Source organism: Monodelphis domestica, chromosome 3 (genome assembly GCF_027887165.1).
Source record: "Monodelphis domestica isolate mMonDom1 chromosome 3, mMonDom1.pri, whole genome shotgun sequence".
In the NCBI taxonomy this organism is placed as follows: domain Eukaryota; kingdom Metazoa; phylum Chordata; class Mammalia; order Didelphimorphia; family Didelphidae; genus Monodelphis; species Monodelphis domestica.
In genome coordinates, this window is record NC_077229.1 from 396,389,772 (window position 1) to 396,413,988 (window position 24,217).

General features: G+C 36.6%; 1 protein-coding gene across 11 annotated transcripts in view; it reads right to left on the reverse strand.

Annotated features, from left to right (window-relative positions):
• The window catches only part of NDUFS6 (NADH:ubiquinone oxidoreductase subunit S6), a 116,678-nt gene that overhangs the window by 73,537 nt on the left and 18,924 nt on the right, over nucleotides 1-24,217 (reverse strand). For 3 of the 11 annotated variants that reach the window (XR_008917809.1, XR_008917808.1, XR_008917804.1), the window contains exon 5: nucleotides 2,559-2,603. The exons of 4 other annotated variants lie outside the window; for them this stretch is intronic. The gene's annotated coding sequence lies outside the window, so the exon portion shown is untranslated. Of the gene's footprint in view, nucleotides 1-1,677; nucleotides 1,885-2,558; nucleotides 2,604-21,636; nucleotides 21,757-24,217 lie in introns of those variants that run through there. 4 more of the 11 variants (XR_008917812.1, XR_008917805.1, XR_008917811.1 and 1 more) reach the window with 3 other exon arrangements.

Genomic DNA, 24,217 nt, shown 5'->3' on the forward strand with positions numbered 1-24,217 from the left:
TTTAGTTTATTTCTCTGCTTTTCAATGTTTTTAGCAAAAATGGATGTTGTCTTTTGTTAAGACCTTTTTATACATCTATTGATACCATGTGGTTTGTATTGTTTTTGCTATTAATGTGGCCTATTATATTTCTGTTTTTACTAACATTGAACTAATCCCAAATTCTGAATTTTGGGCCTAAATACAACTTTGTCATAGAGTATAATACTTTTAATTTGTTCTAGTTTCTTTACTATTATTTTACTTAATATTCTGCATTGATATACATAAAGGACATTTTTCTAAAATTTTCTTTTTTTGCTTTATTTCTTCTTGGCTTAAGTATCAAGAACATTTTTGCATCATGGAAAATTTTGGTAATGTCCCTTCTCTGCTCATTTTTCCAAAAAGGTGATGTAATGTTAGAAACAATTAATCTTTGAACATCTGTTGAAATTCACTTGACAACCTAACTGGTCCTAGCTTTATTTTTCCACTTTGAATGTCCATTTGTACCTTGTTTTAAGTGCCTTTTTTCTGTAACTGAGTGATTTAAATTCTTTATTTCGTGTTCTGTTTACCTGGGTAATTAATATTTTTGTGATATTCAGTCATTAACATATAATAAGGCAAAATAATCTTCAATGATTTCCTCATTCCTCATTTGGGGTAAGTATAGCAGATTGTCTGATGAAGAAATAAGTTTGGAAAGATGATAGTCACCACTGTGACTATTTGATACTAACCACTCGAATCTGCATTTCACGAATTCACTAAACAAACAATCCTCTATGAACTTCTTGGCCAAGTCATTGGGATATGTGTTGAAGTGTGGTGTAGTATCTGCACACTGTATGTAACCTAAGGTATGCAATGACTTACTACCCATTTGCTGCCTCTGGAAGGGAAGCCAGATAGACATAAGGTAGAAAATGTTCAGAACTTACTATTTTCTACAATTGATTGGTCTCAATTCAATAATTGTCCATTTGGGGCTGTTCGAATCATATCAAATGAATAAATATTTGTCTAGTTCCCCTATGATCAGAAGCTTGTAGAATTCTGAGCCTTCTTCACACTATCCTTCTCTTCATACTTCACATACTACATTCTGTCTCCTGGCATAAAACAGGCACTTAAGGACTTTTTGATTGATTTAAGTAGAAGGACCAAGGTAAATGGAGAGAGTAGACTATTAATGTTAACTATTAAAATTGGCTTCTTCAATCTGAAGTAGCATCAAAATTATGAAGAGTAACTGATTTGACTTTATGTAAAGATTTCCTTTTGGCTTTTCCGACAAAATACTGGTCAATGAGTCTATAGACCTGAGTTTGAATCCTGGTCCTATAAACCTTTAGTTCTGGGATCATGGTAGTCACTAACACTTTTTGAGGCTCTACATTCTAATGTATAAAGTGGGAATAACCAGAGTTGCCTTTATCTCAGTAGGGCATTTTGAAGATAAAGTATAAAAAAGAATGTGAAAGCATTTTGTAAACCATAAAGTACTGTTCAAATGTATGATACTGATTGCACATCCTCTAGACCTAGAATGAGATATAAAAGTAAATCAGTCTCTATACAGAAAAGGATTGTCTTTTGAGAATTTTTGTTGAAAATAAAGAAATAAGTGATTGTGGCAAGCAATCATCTGAGCTCAAACTGACATTTTATTGTAAGAGCCATAAATTACAAAATGTCAGTGTCCCAACCATTCCAGTTTGGCCAAAGACTCTGAGATTTGGACCACCCAAGCTTTTATAGTCTATGCAAAAGAGTCAGGTTATAAAAAAGGTGAAGGCCGTCAGGTGCATGTTTCTTCTCAGGAAGGGCAACCAAAACTTTCATTTTCTTCATCAAGAAAGTAAAATTTTCTTATCTTGGGGTTCAGTAACAAAATCTCTGTTCCATATATGGCAAAAAGCAAAGGTTATTTCATTAGCTTCAAAGCCATCTGAGATGCCATAAATTCCATTCAGAAGAAAGCATCCAGACACTTTCCAGGATGCTAAAGGCACAAACAGCTCCCCTTGGCAAGAATCCCCAAGGCATTTCGAAGAATTTTCTTTGTTACTTTACTCACAATATGATTATCAATTACCCAATTATTAATTGATTTACCCAATTATTAATTGATTGTTCAATCAATTAATAATTGGGATTATTCCTTATAACTTGTCACTAAAACTGATTATCTAATAGGTTTACATGCAGAGAACATACAATTATTGAAAGGTATAAAATAGTGAATATAAACGACAACTGCTTAATTAGCTTATCTTTTACAATTTGGGGGTGACCCATGTGTCAGATTGAATCATTCTTCTTTAAATAATGGCAATATTATCTACATCATTTATACTTTTCTGTCCCTTGATGAGGAAGATTAGTTCAATGATTAAAACAAGAATGTTTAATGTGAGAAGAATAATCTAAAACTCATCATGCAATCAGACTTCCTGACTGACTAAGAGTGAGTCTGGCTGTGAATTCAATCTATTATCCAGTGGGGGAGTGCGGGGACACCTGGAATGGTGGGGGGAATGGGGAAGGGAGGTGTGAATCCCAAGTCTTACGTTGAGTAAATGATGATTTCATTCTCATCTCAGACTCACGAAGACCTGGATGTGACAAGAAAAGAAAGAATCATTATGGGTCAAGGTGGGCTTGGGAAACTGCAGGAAGTTTGAGTCTAGGACTATTTATATTCCTTTTATTTGTACCTGGAATTATTTATACTGCCTTATTGTTGCTGAATTTGCATACTATCTTCTTCCTTTGCTGGGCCTTCATCTTCTGTCCAAAACAAATAAATTCTCTTTCCCTTCTACTCCTCCCAACATCCTGGTTTCTGTTATAAGAATCACCATTCTCCCAAACACCCTAACTTTATAACTTCAGAATCATCCAGGACCTCTCAAACTCCCTTCCCCTAGCCCTAATTATTTTCATTGTTCAATCATGTACATCTCTTCACGACCCCATTTGGGGTTTTCTTGGCAGAGATACTGGAGTGGCTTGCTATTTCCTTTTGTAGCTCATTTTACAGATGAGGAAACTGAGGCAAACAGAGTTAAGTAATTGTCCAGAGTCCCACAGCTAGTATCATGAAGATGAGTCTTCCTGACTCCAGATCTAGAGTTCTATCCACTTCATCACTTCTTCACCCAACGAATTCTACTCCTAATTCTACCTCCACAGTGTCTCAAATCTATCCCATTCTCTCCATCCAAACAGCCACCACCCTTGATCAGGCTTATATCACCTCTCACTTGGACTAGTGTAAGAACTCCCTAATCTAAAACTCTGTCTTTCTCTTGCACAATCCATTCTCCACTGAGCATCTAAGTAATAAAGCTCAGGGATGACTATGTCATTCCTTTCTCTCCTCATTAAACTCCAATGGCACGCTAATGCCTCTAGGATCAAATATAAACTCTTTGATGTCATAATGACTTGAATCCAAGATTTGACTAAAAAACTTTCTTTTTAAATAATTTTAAAAGTTTTTTTTAAACCTTTTCCTTCTGTCTTGGGCTCAACACTGTGTATTGGTTCCAAGGCAGAAGAGCAGTAAGGGCTAGGCAATGGGGGTTAAATGACTTGCCCAAGATCACACAGCTAAGAAGTGTCTGAGGACAGATTTTAACCTATTAAAGTTTTTTTTAAGGAAATTCATAATTAGAAAAGAAAAGAGCCTGTCTATGTATTAAAAACAAGGTGAATGCCCAAGTTAGGTATTATTAACTTCATAATTTTAAAGGTTCTAGCCCCGCCATTCTTATGAGTCCCTTTGGCATTCTGAGGAAGCCTAGTGATTCTTTCTCAGAAAAAAAAAAAACAAGTCTTTAAATGCATAAAATATAATACATAGAATTATAAAAGAAAACCAAAATATTGGGGAAAGCTATAAAATATAGTTTTTAAAAAACATTTTAAAAAAAGAATTCAGAGGCAGCTAGGAATTAATGACAACTAGTTTTGTAATGTAATTGTCACTGCCCATGTTTTTTTAAATAATTTTCTTCATACTAAAGTGACCCATTAGAGAGAGAGCCAGACCTGGAGATGGAAGGTCCTGAGTTCAAATCTGCCCTCAGACACTTTCTAGCATGTTGCCCTGGGTAAATCAGTTAACCCCAGTTGCCTAGTCCTTATCGCTCTTCTACCTTGGAACTGATATCAATTCTAAAACAGAAGGTAATGGTTTGGGGGAAAAAAATTCATGGAAAGCCAGGTTAAGAACATCCGATAAGCACATTCTTTTTGGAGGGCTTATTAAAAGACACCATCAAGAGGATGACAAAATATATGTGAATTGGAAACTATAATTGGAGACAGTATTCAAATTATAGAAATTATGGACTCATTGAAGCCTTGAAGGATATGGTCAGAAAACCTTTCTTGTGTCTGGTAAGACTAGAAATACCCAAAACACAAAAGCCTCATAGAATTCTGTTACTCAGGACCACTCCGCTCCCATCTATTTTATATGCTTCTCCCCATTTATCACCCAGATAATATCACCATGCTAAAAATGAAGGCTGATATTTTTTACAGTTGAAATAAATATTTATCTTTTCAGAAAACTGTAAATTATTTAATTCAATCAAAATGGCAATATATTACCTTCAAAGGGGGAAATAAACCCAATTATCATTGTGTTGTTCACAGGGGTGGATAGTCAAAAAATTCTAATCATGTATTTGGAATTACTAAGCCAACAGCTTTATAATGATTGATGGCATAAAAAATAGTCATGCATAACTTAAGCAAAAACAGATCAACCAAAAAAAAGCAAGCAGCTGTATTTTATCTTGACATTCAGGTTAATGGACTTTTTCTCCTTCAAACTAAACTAGTGGCAACATTAAATGAAAAGCTTTTACAGTATATAATCTACATTATATCACATAGGTATGTATATAGTTATAATTTTTCCTGTTCCCTTATGTAAATCATACTCTTTCCTGTCGCCATATTTTTGTTCATGTAATCCCACAATCTGGAATGTCTTCCCTATCCTCCCCATCCATTTAAATCCTTACTTATCTTTTAATGTTTTTCTGAAGTTCGACTTCATGAATAATTTCATCCCACATTGATTTCTGACTTTCTCTATACCTGTAAAAGCATCCCCTTACATACCGATTGTCTGAACCATACATCTTAGCAACTCTGAGCGGTCCTGTTTTCTGATACTTTCACAGGGAAAGCTTTGTCTTCGAAAGAAAAGTATCATCTCTTAAGGATAAGGACCCTGGTTTATACTTTTTATACCCTATAAAACCAGATCAACAAATGTGTTTTTAATCATGACGTAGTATAAAGAGTCTAGGGATTGGCAATCAAGGATTTGGGGTTCAAATCCTAGCTCTGCAGCTTACTCTCTGTATAACCTCAGGCAAATGGCATACTTTCTGGGCCTCTGTTTTCTCAAATAAGAGGATTGGACTCAATTACCTTTGATGCTTCATCCAGCTCTAAAGTTATAATCCTTTGACCCTATAAATGATATTTAGAGTATGTATGGGGGAAACTGTATTATCCAATAGGCTCACTAGTTATGTACTCAAAGACCCTGCATCCTTAGAATCTCAAAGTTTGGGTTGGGTTTGTTTTTGTTTTTTTTTAAGTAAAAAAGTTTTTAAAATAAAGAGTCTTCCCAGGCTCATCTCTTCCTGGAAGGAATTTTTTTTCACCCTTTTTAGGACAAGAGCATTCTCTACTTGGGTAGGAAAAGAATATGGCATGGGCACAGAAAAATGAATACAAAGTAATTTGAGAAGGGAGAGGAGATGAACAGTCATTTCAAGGAACAGAAGTGTAATAAGTGCCCTTTCAGGGTTGGTAAGAGATGATGTGCTAAGGAGTGTGGAGGAAGGACCAGAGAATATAACCTGGAAAAAGATGTCACCCATCAGGGTCCTCCAGCTCTGTCTCTTGTACAGCATGTCAGGGGCAAGGAGGACATACTTTTTTGGTTACCAAGGTACATCCAAGGGTGAAAAAAAGTTTGGATAAAGACTGTTTACCTACCACTCAGAAGTTCAAAGATGAATGCATAAAATTACGTATTATGAAATATTTAATTCTGTCTGGGTTCAAAATTACAAAACTCTTTAATATCCCTCAAATTGTGTTTAATTACATGCAGGTGCTTAATTCATTCCTCTTTGATTGGCAGCACATATATTTTCCAAGAAAAGTGAAAGTTGGGGCCAGGCTACCAAGGAACAGAAGGGAGTCTATTAAATAGGTCCAAGACAGCCAAGGCCAGAAACTGTGATTCCAAGGTTAGCAAAGTTAAAGTGGAAAATAAGAACCAACTGACCACAGACACTAAAGAAAATAGCATATTCTTTTCAAATGTCAGCAACTAAAGAAAGATTTTTTTTAAACTCTTGTTCCTTTCTGAGATGAAGAAGAAAAGAAGAAACCAAAAGAGAGCCATTTAATATCCAGATGTCATTCAATTAGCAGAATAAGTCAAATTTCTGTTACGTAAACTCAATTTTCCTATTGACTTCCATTACAAAATTGTGTACACTTTGTGCTAAAGATAGTATTAGTTCCTGGATATAACAAAATTATACATATGATTACGACACATCTTAAGATATGCAGAAAAGGGAAACATAGTAACTTTTCTGTAAAAATATGACCTGCAAAGTGCAAAGAAAAGGGTGATGGATTTGGAGTGAAAGATTTAGGTTCAAATCCCAGCTTTGCTACTTAGCTAAATATATGTCACTTCCATTTTCTTATCCTGTTTCCCTTTCCACAAAATGAAGGTGAAGAACCTGATAATCTGCAAGGCCCCCTTTTAGCTCTAAATCATATACTATAATCCTAACTTTATGAACAGTAATATTATCTGATCATAAATTACCAGGAACTCTGGCAATAGTGATTATGTTCCTACAATAGATAAAACTTGAGTAATTTCTTTTTTCTTCACTATTATCAGATTCGCGTGACACTTCTAACTCTATATCCAAAATATTTATTTTAAATTTAATTTTTTTAATTGCATTTATAACACTTGGACATACCTTGAATTAATTATAATTACAGATTAATTACCTCAAAGTGGGAAGGTCCTCCAGACAAGTCTACTCTCAGGCTCAAGATACTTCCACTCAAAACTATTACTTATGAGTGCTAATCAATATGTTTACCTTGATTAGTTTGAAGAGGATACAAATCAAAACAATGAAATAGAATACCAACAGAGAGGGGGCAACTAGGTGTCTCAGTGGATAGAGCCAGAAGATGTGAGGTCCTGGGTTCAAATTTTACCTCAAACACTTCCTAGCTGGGTAACTTTTGGGCAAATCACTTAACCCCCATTGCCTAGCCCTTACTGCGCTTCTGCTTTGGAACTAATATATACTAATGGTTCTAAGAGGAAAGATGAGGGTTTTAAAAAAACAGTATATTGTGAAAAGTGAAAACAAAATATTTCCCCTATAAATTTGGGGTTCAAATACACAGTCCATCAGCCCATCAACAGGAAGATTGGATGCATGTAGAGAACATGCACAGGAAGACATCCAAGTGGGCCACCCCTATAGGGAACATTTGGACATACACGTGAAGAAATAACTCAAATCCATAGTACCAGAGAGTTGCTGATATCTTCTGGGGATGTCATAACCCTCCTCTTCCTGTCCACGCTCTTTACTGGTCTCTACTAAATGGATGATCTCTGCCAACTATCGCTGTGCTGACTATGTCTCTGCCAGATGCTGCGCCACTGGGTACCGGGATGCCCCTGGCTGTTTGCAGCTCGAGTTCCACAGGACACATGGCTTTGGAGCTTCTCTCTGCGTCCAGTTTCTGCTTTCAGCTGGAGTTCCGAGCTATACTGTTATCCCTTCCTCAGAGGAAGATTGGACTCTGCCATGCTTTTAAGCCCCAAATTCCAACACTTTCAAAAGTTGTTTTAGAAAAACAGGAGCCCTTCATGGACTAAAACCACACCAGAAAATGACCTTTCTATGTGGGTTAAGAAATAAAAAAAAATCAAGGTCTGGATTGTCTGTTCCTTTCAGAATTTTGGCTAAAACAGGCTTTTTGTCTTTAGCAAGAGATTTTATTTTTGTCTCCTACATACGCCAAGTTCTTTGAAAAACAGAGCAGGGTGTTTCCAAGCTAGTGAAAAATCTTAGGCTTAATTCTGCTTTTTGAGCTTTGTCGTTCTTCATGCACAACTTTCCTTCTCCCATTTCTAGGCTTTTACTTGGGATGTCCCGCCTCCTGGAATACCCTTAGGATCCTCAGCTCTCCTGCTAGCATCTCCCCCTGACCACCCCAATTACTTGGTCTTTGCTTTTATATATATATGTTGTTTCCCTCAACAGAACAAAAATCTCTTAAGGGAAAAGACTTTTTCTTTTTTCTTTCTTTTTCTCAGTCTAGAACTTTGCTGTTGTTTTTGAACTGGACTTGATATTTGATTTGTGTTAGGAACTCCTAGAGAAGAACCTCCCTCTGTCAAGACATAGGAGCACCTGCTCTACAACTTGGACCCTAAAGGAACTGTCCAGGGCACAGAGAATTTCAGTGACTTGGCCAGGGACACAAAACCAGTAGGTGTCATAGGGGACATTTGAGTTGAGAAATCTACCTGGCTTCATGGCAGTCCATCTATCCATTGTGCCATAAATGCCTTGGTCTGAAACACAGCAAACTCTTAATAAGTGCTTCTTAATTGATTCATTGGTTGACAGATTGACTTAAATCCATTCCTTAATGACTATAGCTTGAATCTTTTAATTTACTGCCTCAGTCTAGTTTACTCTAGGGATTTTTAAATGCTCTTCTTTTATCTATGACGGTTAGACACTAATCAGCTTTTTGTCTGGAAGGCACTCTCCTAAAAAGCTACCAGGGTCCTTGGTGTCCAGGGCCCTCCAATTTTTCAGCTACATAATAAGCCCTTCAGGCTTCTTATCCAGATGGGTGGGGAGAAAGGAAGGTAGAGAAGGGAGAAATAAATCCAAGAATGGGAGTAAAGTTATCTTCTCTCTACCTAGGCAGCCTCCTCTCTTTTTAAGGTTTAGAGTTCCCTTACACACTTTTCCCATCATTTAAACTAACTGGATTCTTTCCAGACCTTTTTATCCTGACACTACCAGTCCCATTTGTTACTGTCTCCATGAATGAAGAGAGATAACTGATCATTTTAATCCATACTTAATAATGAAGACTTGCTCATCCCCAAAATCTTTGTGACCCTGTAAATGTGTAGGCTGTGTCTAGGATGGCCTTTCATTTCCCAATCTACGTGAGTTTATTCCAATAAAAGCTGATCTAATTAGAGTTGTTAACTCATCAAACTAAGTGGTTTTTCCTATTGGCCATTAGACATTAGATTTCACCTCTGTAAAGAATTCACTGCCTAGAACTGCAAAATCTTCAACACTTTCAATTTATAATCTCAATCACTTGCCTGGAGCATTAAAAGGTTAAATTGCCTATTCCTGATCTGGTAGGTAGATCTCAGGTAGGATTTAGAGGCAGGTTTCACTTCATTCAAGACCAGTCCTGAATATACTATCCCCGATGCCTAAAAGGTTTGCTGAGTTCATCTAAATGCTGATCTTTGCTGTACACCAGCTTGTCGCGAGAGTATAGTAGGTGGACAGACAGTGAAAGAGCAGAATACTCCTAGCTGGCAGCAACAGCAGAGGGGATGAGATAGAAGATATGAACTAAATGATGTCTCCAGGCCCACTTCAAATCTAAAATTCTATGAGATTTAGTCACCTCTCCAAGGCTAAAAATAAGTCCTCTGAGCTTTATATGAAAAAGACAGAAATTCCCAAAGGGAAAGGTCAAATAAGAGAATATAATTATTGGAACAGAGAAGGAGGATTTTAATGTGTATGAAATAGTCCAATAACTTAAGCATCAGTTAGTTCAGACTTCCTTTCTATATTATGTCTCCCAGACTCCTATCTCTGCTCTATATTTCCTAATGTCTACTGTGTGACATGACAATTCCAAAAGCTGATCATCTATACGAAGATTAAATTGTTCTAAAAGTTCTTAAGACTTCTTATTCATATTTTATAAGACTTTTGTGCATTTGGAGAATGATCAACTGAAATTTAATTGGGTTAGACGTTATCATTTTAAATTTTAAATAACTGCACAAAAATGAAATTTTAAATCTAACCATGTCTAATAAATTAGTACTGTAATACTGATATTAGCCTCTCAGGAATCAAATTCAGTTTAGCATGACTAAAGAGGTCCTGTCAGATGTGAATATTCCAGTAATCTGTCATTGCTACAGTTCATAATAGGCTGGAAGTCATCGAAAGTTCTAAACAATGTTTAATAAGGTATGTAGCACTTTCTGTTCTGGATAAAGCACCCTTAGGCTTTAGTGGTCCATTTTGTGAAAGATGCAAAAAAAAATTTGCTAGAGTTGTCATGACGGAGAGAGAGAGAGAGAGAGAGAGAGAGAGAGAGAGAGAGAGAGAGAGAGAGAGAGAGAGAGAGAGAGAGAGAGAGAGAGAGAGAGAGAGAGGAGACAGAGAGAGAGAGAGGAGAGAGAGAGAGAGAGAGAGAGAGGAGACAGAGAGAGAGAGAGGAGAGAGAGAGAGAGAGAGAGAGAGAGAGAGAGAGAGAGAGAGAGAGAGAGAGAGGAGAGAGAGAAAGAGAGAGAGAGAGAGAGGAGAGAGAGAGAGACAGAGAGAGAGAGAGAGAGAGAGAGACAGACAGACAGAAAGAAAGAGACAAAGACAGAGAGAAAGAGAGACAGACAGAGAAAGAGGCAAAGACAGAGAAACAGAGACAGAGAAATAGACAGACAGAGACAGAGACAGACAGAGAAGACAGAGAGACAGAGAGAGACCTGCTTGCGATTTGCTCTAGTCAGTAAATATAAATATATATACACATTCCTTTTTGTGAGCTAGTGATTCTCAGATCTTCTCTCTAGGTCAAGCCCAGTATATCCCCTCCACATTAATTCTCTCTCTTTTGGATTCTCCTTAGCAGGAAGAAACAGCTCCATGTTCAGAGGCTCTGTTAACCTGGAATTCTCATCCCCTAATCCTTTCTCTGAAATGAGAATGGATTTCCCTGAGTTGCTAATGAGATGCACTAGCAGGGATTTCTTTGTACTCTCTATCATCTGGAGATAAAACACAGACTTCACCCTTCACCTTGAACTAGAAGTTGGTGTGTGAAGCATCTGATTCTGCCAGACTCTAAATGAATAGCGGCAGAAAGAGCAAACAGGAACTAGGCAAAGACTGCACTTTGTTGTTATCTCTGTTCCTCCTAATTGCAGTGAGATACAGTATGGCTCCCAAAGAGCAGTTCATTAGCTTTCCCCTAAATTTGTCTGCTATCGTTTAAGCGTGATTCAGGCCAGTCTCCTGGTAGTTTAGATCCAATATTGTAAAGAAACTTATCCATTAGACGATGAAAAAAAGTTTACTTAGGCTGAACAAAGATCTAGCACTCAGCTCAGGTAGATGCATGTCTGGTCAGCATCTGGTCAGGGTATGTGACTCCCCTGTTTTGGGGACATCTGTGAAGTATGAAGCCCAGACACCATGTCAGTAGTTTATCTATATTCATACATAAACAGGAAACCACATCAACACACCATGAAGCAACTGCAATATGGCATAAATAGCAACGTGGGTGAACCCTTAGCCCACAAGCCAATCAAATTTTAAGGACAATTTCCTTGCCTTTTAGGGAAATGAATAGCCTAAATTCCTGTAATATTTGTCATCCTGTAATATAATACATATAATATATAATAGTTAATAATACTGTAATATTTGTGTAGTTTAGTTAATAGCTATTTAATATAAAAATATGCCTGGTTGGCATGTGGCATATATAGATATTTGATCTGATATCTGACCCATTTCCTATTTAGCTTACTTTTTTTTTTAATTCTTTACTTCTTGTTTTAGAATCAATACTGTATATTAGTTCCAAGGCAGAAGAATGAGAAGGGCTAGGCAATGGGTGTTAAGTGACTTGCCCAGGGTCACACAGCTAGGAAGTGTCTGAGGTCAGATTTGAACTCAGGATTTCCTGTCTCCAGGCCTGGCTTTCTATCCACTGAGCCACCTAACGGCCCCTCCACCTCCCTGAAAATTCAATTTCCTTTCTTTTTGGAGAAGGATACCAACAGAAGCAGCAGCCTAGTGAAGGAGGAACAAGAAGATTCCAAGACCAATCTCTCTTTCCTCTCCAAGAGATATACTGAACTAGAATTATATCTAACTCACACAATTATCTGTAGTCTAAGAGTTCAGAATAAAAAGTGATCATTTGCAACCAAATGCTAGTCACACAAAAGACCGTCCATCCCAAAGAGCTAGGAAACCTCTATCAAAGTAGATAGTAAAAAGAAACTGAAGAAATTATACTGATTAGGAGGCTAATGTGTGTATTCTTTGGTTTTATAAATTCTCATATTTATCTGTTAGAGAGAGAACAATCTCTACAAGAAACCAGGAGCATGGTAGGGACCAGCTTCCCAACATGCCTATGGATCTAGGAAAATCTCCAATCCACTATTCAAAAGTGCTCCCTTGCCTTTCTTATCCTGTTTCTTATACTTCTCCGATACATCCTCCGACCATCTGGTCCTGTGACCTTGACATATGCCACGGGAAGCATCCCAGGCTCAGAGGTCTCCTCCATCCCCTTACATAGATGTAGCACAGTCTGCTCTATTTGGTGTCACAGAGTTATCTTTTGGGGCACGAATAGGCAGAGATGGTATATTACATATCGGGGAAGGGGAACCCTAGTGTTTATTAGTGATTCTATCTAATTTCCTTTTTTTATCTTTTGTTTTCACTGTCCTTCTACTCATCCAGGCTCCCAACCAAGGAGCCATCCTCAGCTCTTCACTCTCGTTCACCTAGCCCTCATATCCAGTCAATGGCCATATCTGCCATTCCTATCAATTTTCCCCACAGCATCTCCAGTATCAGTCCTCCTCTCTATTCATCCCATAGACACTTTGATTCATGGGATGCAGCCAAAGCAGTACTCAGAGGAAAATTCATATCCCTGAGTGCATATATTAACAAATTAGGGAGGGCAGAGATCAATGAATTGGAAATGCAAATCAAAAAACTTGAAAGTGAACAAATTAAAAACCCCCAGAAGAAAACCAAACTAGAGATCCTAAAAACTAAGGGAGAAATTAATAAAATCAAAAGTGATAGAACTATTGAACTAATAAATAAGACATTTTGATTCAGTCCCTTATCAAGTCTCACCTTGATCATTACAAGTCTTCCCTGCAGACTCCCCACTCTTCTATCGCTTCTCCAAGAAGCTGCCAGATTGTGCTCCTAAAGCACAGGTGAAACCATATCATTCCCCTGCTCAAGAAGCTTCAGTGGCTCCTATAGACTCCAAGAGGAGCTACTCAGTCCTTTTGTCATTTAAAGTCCTTCATTATTCCGGTCCATCTATCTTTCTAGCCTGATTACATGACTCTCTGACACACATCCTATGTTCTAATCTTACTGGTCCCTGAACATGACTTTCTCAGATCATCCCTGCATCTCTGTACCCCTATTTCTGTCTGAGCTGTCCCCAATTTCTGCAGTGTTCTCCATTCCTCCTACAAGAGATTTTTTTCCAGATCTTCCTCAGTTGCTAGTACTGCACCCTAACAAATATATTATAAGTATTGTATATATTCATTGGATTTAGTCAGCTATATGCATGGTTTTTTCCTCTTAGTAGAATACAGTATAAGGGGGCAGCTGGGTAGCTCAGTGGTTGAGTCAGGCCTAGAGATAGGAGGTCCTAGGTAAAATCTGGCCTCAGACACTTCCCAGCTGTGTGACCCTGGGCAAGTCACTTGACCCCCATTGCCTAGCCCTAACTGCTTTTCTGCCTTGGAACCAATACACAGTATTGACTCCAAGACAGAAGGTAAGGGTTTTTTTTTTATTTAAAAAAAAAAAGGAATACAGTATAAGCTTCTAGAGGGCAGGGACTACACGTGAAAAAGTGTTCTAAATCACTCTGGATGGGAGAAATGCAAATTAAAACAACTCTCAGTTACCACTTCATATCTATTAGATTGGCTAATAAGACAGAAAAGGAAAATGACAAATGTTGGAGAGATGGAAAAACAGGGACTTATGCACTGTTGTTGGAGTTATGAACTAGTCCAACTATTCTGGAGAACAATTTGGAACAAAGAGCTATAAAACTATGCATACTCTTTGAACCAACATAACCACCACTAAGTCTAAATCCCAAAAAAGATAAAAGAAAAAGGAAACAGACATATGTGTGTGTGTGTGTGTATACAAAAATATTTATAGCAGTTCTTTTTGTATTAGCAAAGAATTAGAAATTGAAGGGGTCATCAGTTGGGGACTAACAGAACAAGTTGGATATGATAGTGATGGAACACTTGTGCTATGAAGAAATGATAAAGGGAATGATTTTAGAAAAAACCTAGGAAGATTTATATGAACTGGTGAATGAATAAAAGAATGAAGCAAGCAGAACCAGGAGCTCATTGTACACAGTCACAGAAATATTTAATATGTAATGATGATCAATTATGAAAGACTTAGCTATCATGATTTAAATATACTGATCCAAGACAATTGCAGAAGACTCAGGGAGACGTAGCAGCAATTTCAAGTATTTTAATGGCTCTCAGGTAGAAGACAGGTTAGCTAGGTTTTTTTGTTGTTTTGTTTTCATTCTTTGGTCCCAGAGGGAAGAACCAAGAAAAATGGGGTTAGAAGTTATAGAGACCAATTTAAGCTTTGATGTCAGGAAAAACTGCCCCCAAATAGGATGGACTGCTCAAAAAATGGTAGCTTCATCATTGGAAGTCTTGGAGTAGAAGTTAGATAATCATTTGTTGGTATGACATAGTAAGAATTCTTTTGTTAGACTAAAGCAGAGATTGCCTTTGCCAGATTGCTGGATCTTTTGGGGATGTTTCCTCATCTATAAATTATAGTGTCTACTTCATGATTGTTGTTAAGATTCAGTGAGATCACTTACGGTATATAAAAGCTTTGCTATACTTGTGATATGAAATTAGCATCAGTTATTGACCAGTGACAGGGATTTTGGAGTCTTCACATGGTGGATTTGGAAAAGATAGCAGGACTCCTACTTGATAAGAATCTGTGGGAAATTAGGAAGCATACTAGGATTTTAATTCTAAAAATGTAGGAATCTCAATACTTTCAAAACATATAATATTGGCTCATGGGGGTGAGCAGTTGGAAAATCCTACTTATTGATTTAATAGTTTTGATTCATCTTGAGCTTCTCTCTACTCCATATCAATAGATAGTCCTGTTCTTGCTATTACTGTCTCTGATGCCATGGGCAAGGAGGTACCAATCAGTGAGGTTGTGTTGTTGGGGAGTTTCTAGCCTAGCAAATTACAGGAAATGACCAGGAAGAATCAGGGCAGAAACAACCTATTGGGACAGGATTAGGTCAAGGACTAGTACAAGGTAGAAGACAGCAAGATTACATTTGGGAAACTGTTTAGTATTTTAAAAGACTCCAAAGGGGACAGCTGGGTAGTTCAGTGGATTGAGAGCCATGCCTAGAGACAGGAGGTCCTTAATTCAAATCTGGCCTCAGACACTTCCTAGCTGTGTGACCCTGGGCAAGTCACTTGACCCCCACTGCCTAGCCCTTACCACTCTTCTGCCTTGGAACCAATATATAGTATTGATTCTAAGATGGAAGACAAGTGTTTATTAAAAAAAAAAGACTCCAAGCTTCTTTAAGGAAAAAAAAATTTTTTTTAACATTCTTCCACTGATGCAATAGTTAGAAATAATAGACTACCACAATCTCCAAAGAATCAGAATTTCTGATCACTCAGAGGGCAAAGGAAAGACATATAGGAGGTATGAATTGACTAGAATATTACTGACAAGTTGTGAGGAAGAAGTAATGCAAAAGGTATCATCAAAAAAGATGTATGATTGGGGAAAGGGAATGATCTGACCACATAGAATATCTAAAAATAAGAGGGACAAGTTGAGTACTGGACTGATTGATGCCCATGAAATGTTAAGAGACCTAGAACAAGAATTCTCTACTTGGGATCTCATGAACTTGTTTTCAAAAATATTTTAATAACTATATTTCAATATAATTGGTTTCCTTTGTAATTCTGATTTTAGGCATTGAAAAATATCATTTTGAGAATTCCATAGGCTTCATGACACTATGAAAGTTGTCCATGAAACAAAAAAGATTAAGATCTCCTGATCTAGAGAAAAAGCCCCTCATCGGTTGGACTAACTCTCCATGGAAGGGTTATGAAAGGACAAGTATATAAATAGCACAAGATGAAAAGACATAGATGGTTGCAATATGTATCTCTGAAGGAAGCATCCATCTCTAAGAGATCATAGACCTATTAAAAGTGTCTGCCCCATTCTTGAGCATAGTGCACAAAAGACACACTGAATAAATGCCCACTGAGTAGAACAGGAAAGACAAGAAGGAAAAAAACTGAAAAAAGAAAATCTATCTCATCATGGCAATAGATTCAGCATAAGATTATACTGGAAAAGGTCTGAGGACAGAAGGAAGTGATGAATCCTAAAACTGATATTTATATTGTATATATAAGCAAGTTAGAAGATTTTTTTAGTAGGCTGGTGAATTTTGTGGCAAAGGATAATCCAGAATCTCTCTCTTTAAAACTAGGAAAAAGATAATAACAAATGAATATATGAATTATATATTAGTATTTATGTAATTAAACATATGGCATGCAAGGCTGTCATTTTTTTTTTAAACATGAGACCTATTATCTTTGTTTCATGGACTGTATTAGCATCAGTTTTTTCAAACTTTGTATAGCTCTACTTTTAACTATTTGTGTCAATATGCACATCAATATATCCTTCTAATTTTCTACCTGAAACGAAGGCCCCTCCACTTAAAATCTATAGCCTTTTGGTATTATCATAAATCTATAATTCATGCTATGCAGTAATTTCTAAAGAATGTAAATTGAAATCACCCAAAAGCCAATGGAAAGATATATATGGTGGGCCTGAGCATGTTATAAATAAGAAATTGCACACAATTGGAAGCAATGTTTATTCAGCTTGTTAGATAAATCATTTCAATGTCCCATTCTCTTAAAACACTGATCCTTCCAAAAACCCACTTATTGAAACACAAACCATCCCCCTCAAATTTCTCTTATCTGCTTGTAGATAGCAGCCCAATCCATCTCGAAGACATGGATTTGCTATTATCAGGTTGCTAGTTTAATTGGGATAACTGACTTATTAAACCCCCAAATGTACTGCTTAAGTGTTTTATTTATTAGATGAAACTTATTAGATTTACTTATTAGATGAAACAAAAAGCTTTCCCATCTGGAAAGCAGAAGGTATCTCTAAATGAAAACCCAAGCCCTAAGGCCATGGGTTTTCAATTTCTCTGCTAGTAGCGTTCTGCTCTATTTAAAGAAATACCACCATTTGAATGGTCCAATTTTAATAGGTTTTCATTCGCCTTCACCTCAGCTTCAGAAATAGCTATTTCCATTTTCATGTCTCCAGATTAAATGGTAGATATCATGGGTAACTTCTTGAAGTTCAGATGCAAATTATGATTCAACTGTTGTGTATCTGTACTTTCCTGGCCAAACTGAAGAGAGTGGATAAGGGAAGAAACATCTATTTTTCTTTTTGTTCCATGCCTTTATGAAGCTGGCCTGATTGATTATAAAAACTTTCAATTTGGCCACAGGTTCATGCAGTCCAGTTGAGCTACAACCTAACATAAGCCCCCAAAACTCTCTAGAGTTGGTAAAGATAGTGCTTAACTACTGTGACAAGGGAATCACTTTAAAAGACTGATATATATTAATTTAAGGTCGCCAAGGAATTCAGCTATGTAATTCCTAAATGAAAAACTCAAGTCAGCCGTCAGCCTTTTTTGGAGTTTAATTACAATAGGAGCAAGAAAGGAATTAGAGATAGAGAGAGAGATAAAGGGAGAGAAGGGAATAGGGCTTAAATACCCCTTCTGTTTAGGCTGGGCCAAAAGGCCCAAGCCCTTAGATAGCTGGGGCAAAGAAAAGAGATCAGTCCCTATCACTCACGTGACCAAAATGGAGAAACAGTCTCAGAGGCCCCCACCTTCAGCTTCCTTCAGAGCAAGCTTCTCCGAGTCCACCGCAATCACCCCGACCAAACTCCTCAACAACCCTCAAGTCTCCAGACCCTCCTCTCTTTCTCCCATCTACCAATTACTGTTCATCAATTTCCCTGTGCCAATGGAGGCTCTAGCTTAACCCAGGACCGCCCAGAGGTTTCTGGCTTTTGCACATGTCTGTTGAAGGTCATATTTTCAAATGATTAAATCTTTGATCTAGGCTGCAGCCCTTACTCAATCCTGTTAGGACTGAATAGGGTGGAGATTTATTCCAAGTATCTCCATTGTATCAATTCTAAAATCAATCATGATTCAAAGAAATTCCTGTTCTATGCTTAAGCATAGGTCAAAGTCCTTTCCATTGTTCAGCAAAAGGTTTCTGTCCTAAAGTAATCTGAAGAAGGGAAGAGAAGGAACCTCCCATGCCAATGGGGTTCCCATTCCAATAGACTATCAGTAAGAAATTTTCCAAGTATGAAATATCCCAATGGTGAAATTTCCAACATTTATAAGTCTAAGGAATTTTGAGGTTTACACTACGGAAATTGTTGCCCGCTAGCACTTCTGCCTTGGCATGTGGTGGGTGTCCTTCCATAGGGTGACCCTGAGGATGTCATTCTCTATGGCATAGAAAAGGAAGGAGCATCTTCCAGGAAGCAGCAAATGCCACAGAAAAGGAAGGAGCATCTTCCAGGAAGCAGCAAATGCCAAACCATCCTAGGATGACGACTGGTCACCTCAAAGATGGTGGCACATTTTGAGGTCAACAGCAAAATGCTGGTTGAACCCTCTCCTTTTTTTCACTGTTGCCCTACAGTCGTGAATATTAGGATTTTGAAGGATCTTTTGTGTTATGTGTCATATACTCCAATTAGTCTATCTGACCCTGAGAATCAGTGAAGTTAGAATGCATGTTGTGACTACAGGAACAGCTTACTTGACATAAATTGTGATGAGTATTACCTTATGGAAATTAGGGCACATTACATTTATAATAAACTGATGTGATTGTGGAAATGTTTCTTGGCTCATCGTGGAAGAAACTGTATATTTCACATTACATAAGTGGTTTTAAGGTTTCCATACCTTTTCTTGTATTCTATTTATAGAATTATCTTCCCCCTCCTACTTACCATTAATCATTTTCTAAAAAAATCTATTTATTCTTACAAGCATTTACCATTGACAATTTTTTAAAAGAAAAATTAAATCCTCAAAACAAGTATGCATAATTCAGCAATATAAATCCCCACTTTGGCCAATCTTTAAGGACATCACCTTTCTACAGGAGGTGGGTAGTGTGCTGCTTCATCTTTGGTCCTCTAGAATCATGGTTTATCATTTCACTGATCAGTTACATAGTCTTTCAAAGTTAACTTTGGAATTGTTTCACCACTTCTTATGGCACAATATTTATTACATTCACATAATATAGTTTGTTTAGACATTCCCCCATTTTCCCCCTAGTTTTCAGTTTGAGCCTACAAGAAAGGTTGTTTTTAAGTATTTCTATAAATATGAACTCCTTTCCTCTGATTTTTCTTTGGAGTGTAAGCTTATTCTATTGGTCAGAGTATGCATAGCTTGGTAACTGGCTAGGGGAGGGGGTATAATTTGGAATTTCTAGAATAGTTGTTTTTCTTTTTTATTAAGAGTTCCACCAAAAACAAGGGGATGCCCATCAATTGGGGAATGGCTGAACAAACTGTGGTATATGTTGGTGATGGAATACTATTGTGCAAAAAGGAATAATAAAGTGGAGAAGTTCCATGGAGACTGGAACAACCTCCAGGAAGTGATGCAGAGCGAGAGGAGCAGAGCCAGGAGAACATTGTACACAGAGACTAATACACTGTGGTATAATCGAACGTAATGGACTTCTCCATTAGTGGCGGTGTAATGTCCCTGAACAACTTGCAGGGATCCAGGAGAAAAAAACACCATTCATAAGGAAAGGATAAACTGTGGGAGTGGAAACACCGAGGAAAAGCAACTGCCTGAATACAGAGGTTGAGGGGACATGACAGAGGAGAGACTCTAAATGAACACTCTAATGCAAATACTATCAACAAAGCAATGGGTTCAAATCAAGAAAACATCTAATGCCCAGTGGACTTACGCGTCGGCTATGGGGGGTGGGGGGGAGGAAAAGAAAATGATCTATGTCTTTAACGAATAATGCTTGGAAATGATCAAATAAAATATATTTTAAAAAAATAAATAAATAAATAAATTTTAATTTTTCAGTTTCCCAGAATCATATAATAAATTGATACTAGTTTAAAAAAAAAAAAGAGTTCCACCAACAGTGATTTAGTCTGCTTGCTTTTCCATATCCCCTCATTACATGTTGGAACTTCTAGTTGCTTTAAGTTGCATCTCTCTAATTAAAAACTTGTTGCATTTTTCAGGGTGGTGGCACAGTGGATAGTACTGGAAGATTCATCTTCATGAGCTCAAATCTGGCATCAGACACGCAACTGAGCAAGTTTCTTAACTGTTTGCCTGTTTTCTCATCTATAAAATGAGCTGAAGAAAATGACAAAACACTCCAAATCAAGTCACAAAGAGTTGGACACTTGAAAGCAACTGAACAAGCATTTTTCATAATTACACTTACCTTGGATTTCTTCCTTTGAAAACTGCCTATTCATATCCTTTGCCCATTTGTCTATTGGGAAACTGATTTTGGTCGTATTAATTTGAATCAGTTTCTTAGTTATCTATGATATCTTTATGGAGAAACTGTGATAGATTTTTTTCTAGTTACCTACTTCCTTTCTAATTTTAACTTTATTGGCTTTGTGCAACACTGATTTTACATAAAACTACCCTTTTTCTCTTCTGTGCTATCTCATTTAGTAATAAACTCCTCTCCTGCCTATACCATCTCCCTTTCTCCTCTCATTTACATAACCTTTTATGTTCAAGTCATGCATCCATTTGGAATTTATCTTAATATCCAGTGAGAAGCTGATCCAGATTGCTTTCCAGCTTCCCAACAGTTTTTGTCAAATAGGTCACTACCCTAAAAACTGGGGTCTTTTTGAGTTGATGATCAAACATGAGTTGATCAGACTGTTCCTTTACTTTTGTGTGTTGTGTAATCATTTATTTTATTGTTCAAAACTTTCCCTTAATCAGCCTGAATCAGTTTAATATTGGAATTATTTTTTGGATAGTTCACCTTATTTGTTTCTACACACTTATGCCCACTCAAATGCCTCTTCTTCCACGAAGCCTCTCCTGATTCCATATTCCCTGTTAATATTAACACCCCTCCTTACTCATGATTCATACAATTTGCATGTATGATTGCTTGTAATTATTTACGCATGTCATATCTCCTACTATACTATAAACTCTGGACAGAAATCTCTGTTATTTAAACTTTGTCTCTCCACTAATACTTAACCTCATACTGTATATATGTTTAATAAACTAAATTATATAATATATAAATACCTTTAGTAAGATAAAAACAGCAAAACATGTGACCAGTGTCATTGAAGTCAAACAGGATTAAAGGAAAAGGGAAACATATTCTTAGGAAGCTCTTCCCAGTGAGCAGGGGTTCAATGTGAGCTAACCAGAGAAACAAAAAAGTTGATTTGACTTCAGCACACATTATTTTCATCCTTTTTTTAAACAAGGAATTTTATTTTTATTTTATTTTTCAGGTTATAATTTTATTTTTAAAATATTTTTAAAATAATTTATAAGCATTTTTCCATGGTTACATGATTCATGTTCTCTCCCTCCCCTCTTCCGAAGCTGACAAGCAATTCTACAGGGTTATACATGTATTATCACTCAAAACGTTTTTCCATATTATTCATTTTTGTAAAAGAGTAATCTTTTAAAACAAACCTCCAAATCATATACCCGTATAAATAAGTGATAAATCATGTTTTTCTTCTGCATTTCTACTTCCACAGTTCTTTGCCTTGGTATGAATAGTGCTCTTTCTCAAACGTCCCTCAGGATTGTCCTGGATCATTGCATTGCTGCTAGCTGAAAAGTCTATTACATTTGATGGTTCCAAAGTGTCTCAGTTTCAATGTACAATATTCTCTTGGTTCTGCTCATTTCACTTTGCATCATTTCATGTGGGTCTTTCCAGTTCTTATAGAAATCAAGCAGTTCATCATTCCTTATAGCACAAGAGTATTCCATCACCATCATATACCACTATTTGTTCAGCCTTTCACTAACTGAGAGATATCCCTTTAGTTTTCAATTCTTTACCACCAAAAAAAGCAGCTATATATATTTTTGTACAGATTCTTTCCTTTTTTATCTCTTTGATATAAATCTTGTAGTTTTTTCACCACAAATCATTTACACACACACACATACACACACACACACACACACACACACACACAACCTTGCCTACATTTAGAAATGTTCTCTAGGAAAAAGTGACTTTGTGGGAGAGGTACGATTCAGAAGTATACTCAAGTATTAATAATTAGTTAAAAGGATAAACTACTGACTCTTTTGCTTTTAGAAAATTACAGAAATATTACGTTTTTATGAAAAAAAAGTGAGAATAAGAGAATTTTAGACCCTGTAGTTTGAATGTCACAAGGTACTCTGCTTTTGGTAAATTCAAAGTTTTGCCTGATATTACTTTTAGATAGATTTAGGTTTTTCTTCTTTGAAACACCCAATTCAATTAACAAATGTCTCAAATGTCTACTTAAAAAAAAAATCACCACACAAAGCGATTTGTAGTTACATGGAAATTAAGAAAAAAAACTTACAATATTCCATAAGATATGAAATAATTTTTTGATCAGAGTATTTTAAAAATCAAGTACTTAAAACAGGAATAAAAGCATTTAAAATGTTAAGAACTGAAGACATAAATCAACACATTAACACATAAGAAACACAGTGACAAAACCCGACTTCCTCTGACAAAAATTTAAATCTCCACTTCTGTGCAAAAGTACAGCAAGATATTCTAAAAAATGCATTTGTTTGGCCAGTGTCTGTTAACAAATTAGTAATGGTATCCCATGGTTTCCAGCCTTAAAGATAAGAGCAGTTCTTTTCATTTTAAGAGTTATCTTAAAATTTATCTAGTTATCTAGCTTGTTGGGTCTTTATGCTAAATAGTTCAAAAACAATGAAAAATCACATTCAAAATATTTTGACTATCTTCTGTAAGGATAATTTTAAGGTTGTGACTTAATCTAAATTATTTTTGGTCGCCAGGGAATGTCCCAAATAAAATACTTCTAAAAAAAAAAGGAGAAACACTATCAAATTTCATGTTGTGTTATGTACTATTGTAAGACAAATCTCTACAGATCCCAACATCACTTGCACGGGTAGCCTTTGAAATGAGGTCTGATTATCACAAAATAAAAAGATACCCTCAATTACTTCCAACTCCTTGTAATTTCCCAAAATCCAACAGTTCACTGAAAGTATCCCTAGTACTTTGGTGGTCTTAAGTTATAATTTCTTGAAACTGAGACGCTTCAATGCCTTCCTCAATGTCAAGGCCTCTTCTAAAGCAACTACTTGTACACTGCTTGGATGACTCCAGAGAAATGTGTTGTGAATTAAAAAAAGAAAGAAAGAAAAATGACCACCTGGAAAAGATAGCTCTGTGATCCTGCTATTTAACAGCTCTTGAATTAGTCTTCTGCTCATATTTAGTAATATCTAAACTCAGTTTTAGAAAGACATTGTCATAAGTGTGTCCCAAGTTTCTGTTTCAAGATTCCATGAGCATTGCAACATAGGGAAAGCTCCTTTCCACTTTTAATAGAACACACACAAGTCACCCAAATACCATACAAAGTCACTGAATTGGGTTCTCTTACTAGATAGGTCCCCAATAGTGGATCTTGATATCTACAATACTGAATTATCAGATAAAATCTCCAAGCCAGCTGTCCCCACCATAATCCTTTTCTAATGACCTGTCAGCACATATAGAGTGTACAAAAATATTTGTAGTGGCTCTTTTTGTGGTAGTAAAGAATTGAAAATTATGGGGATGTCCATCAACTGGGGAATGGCTAAA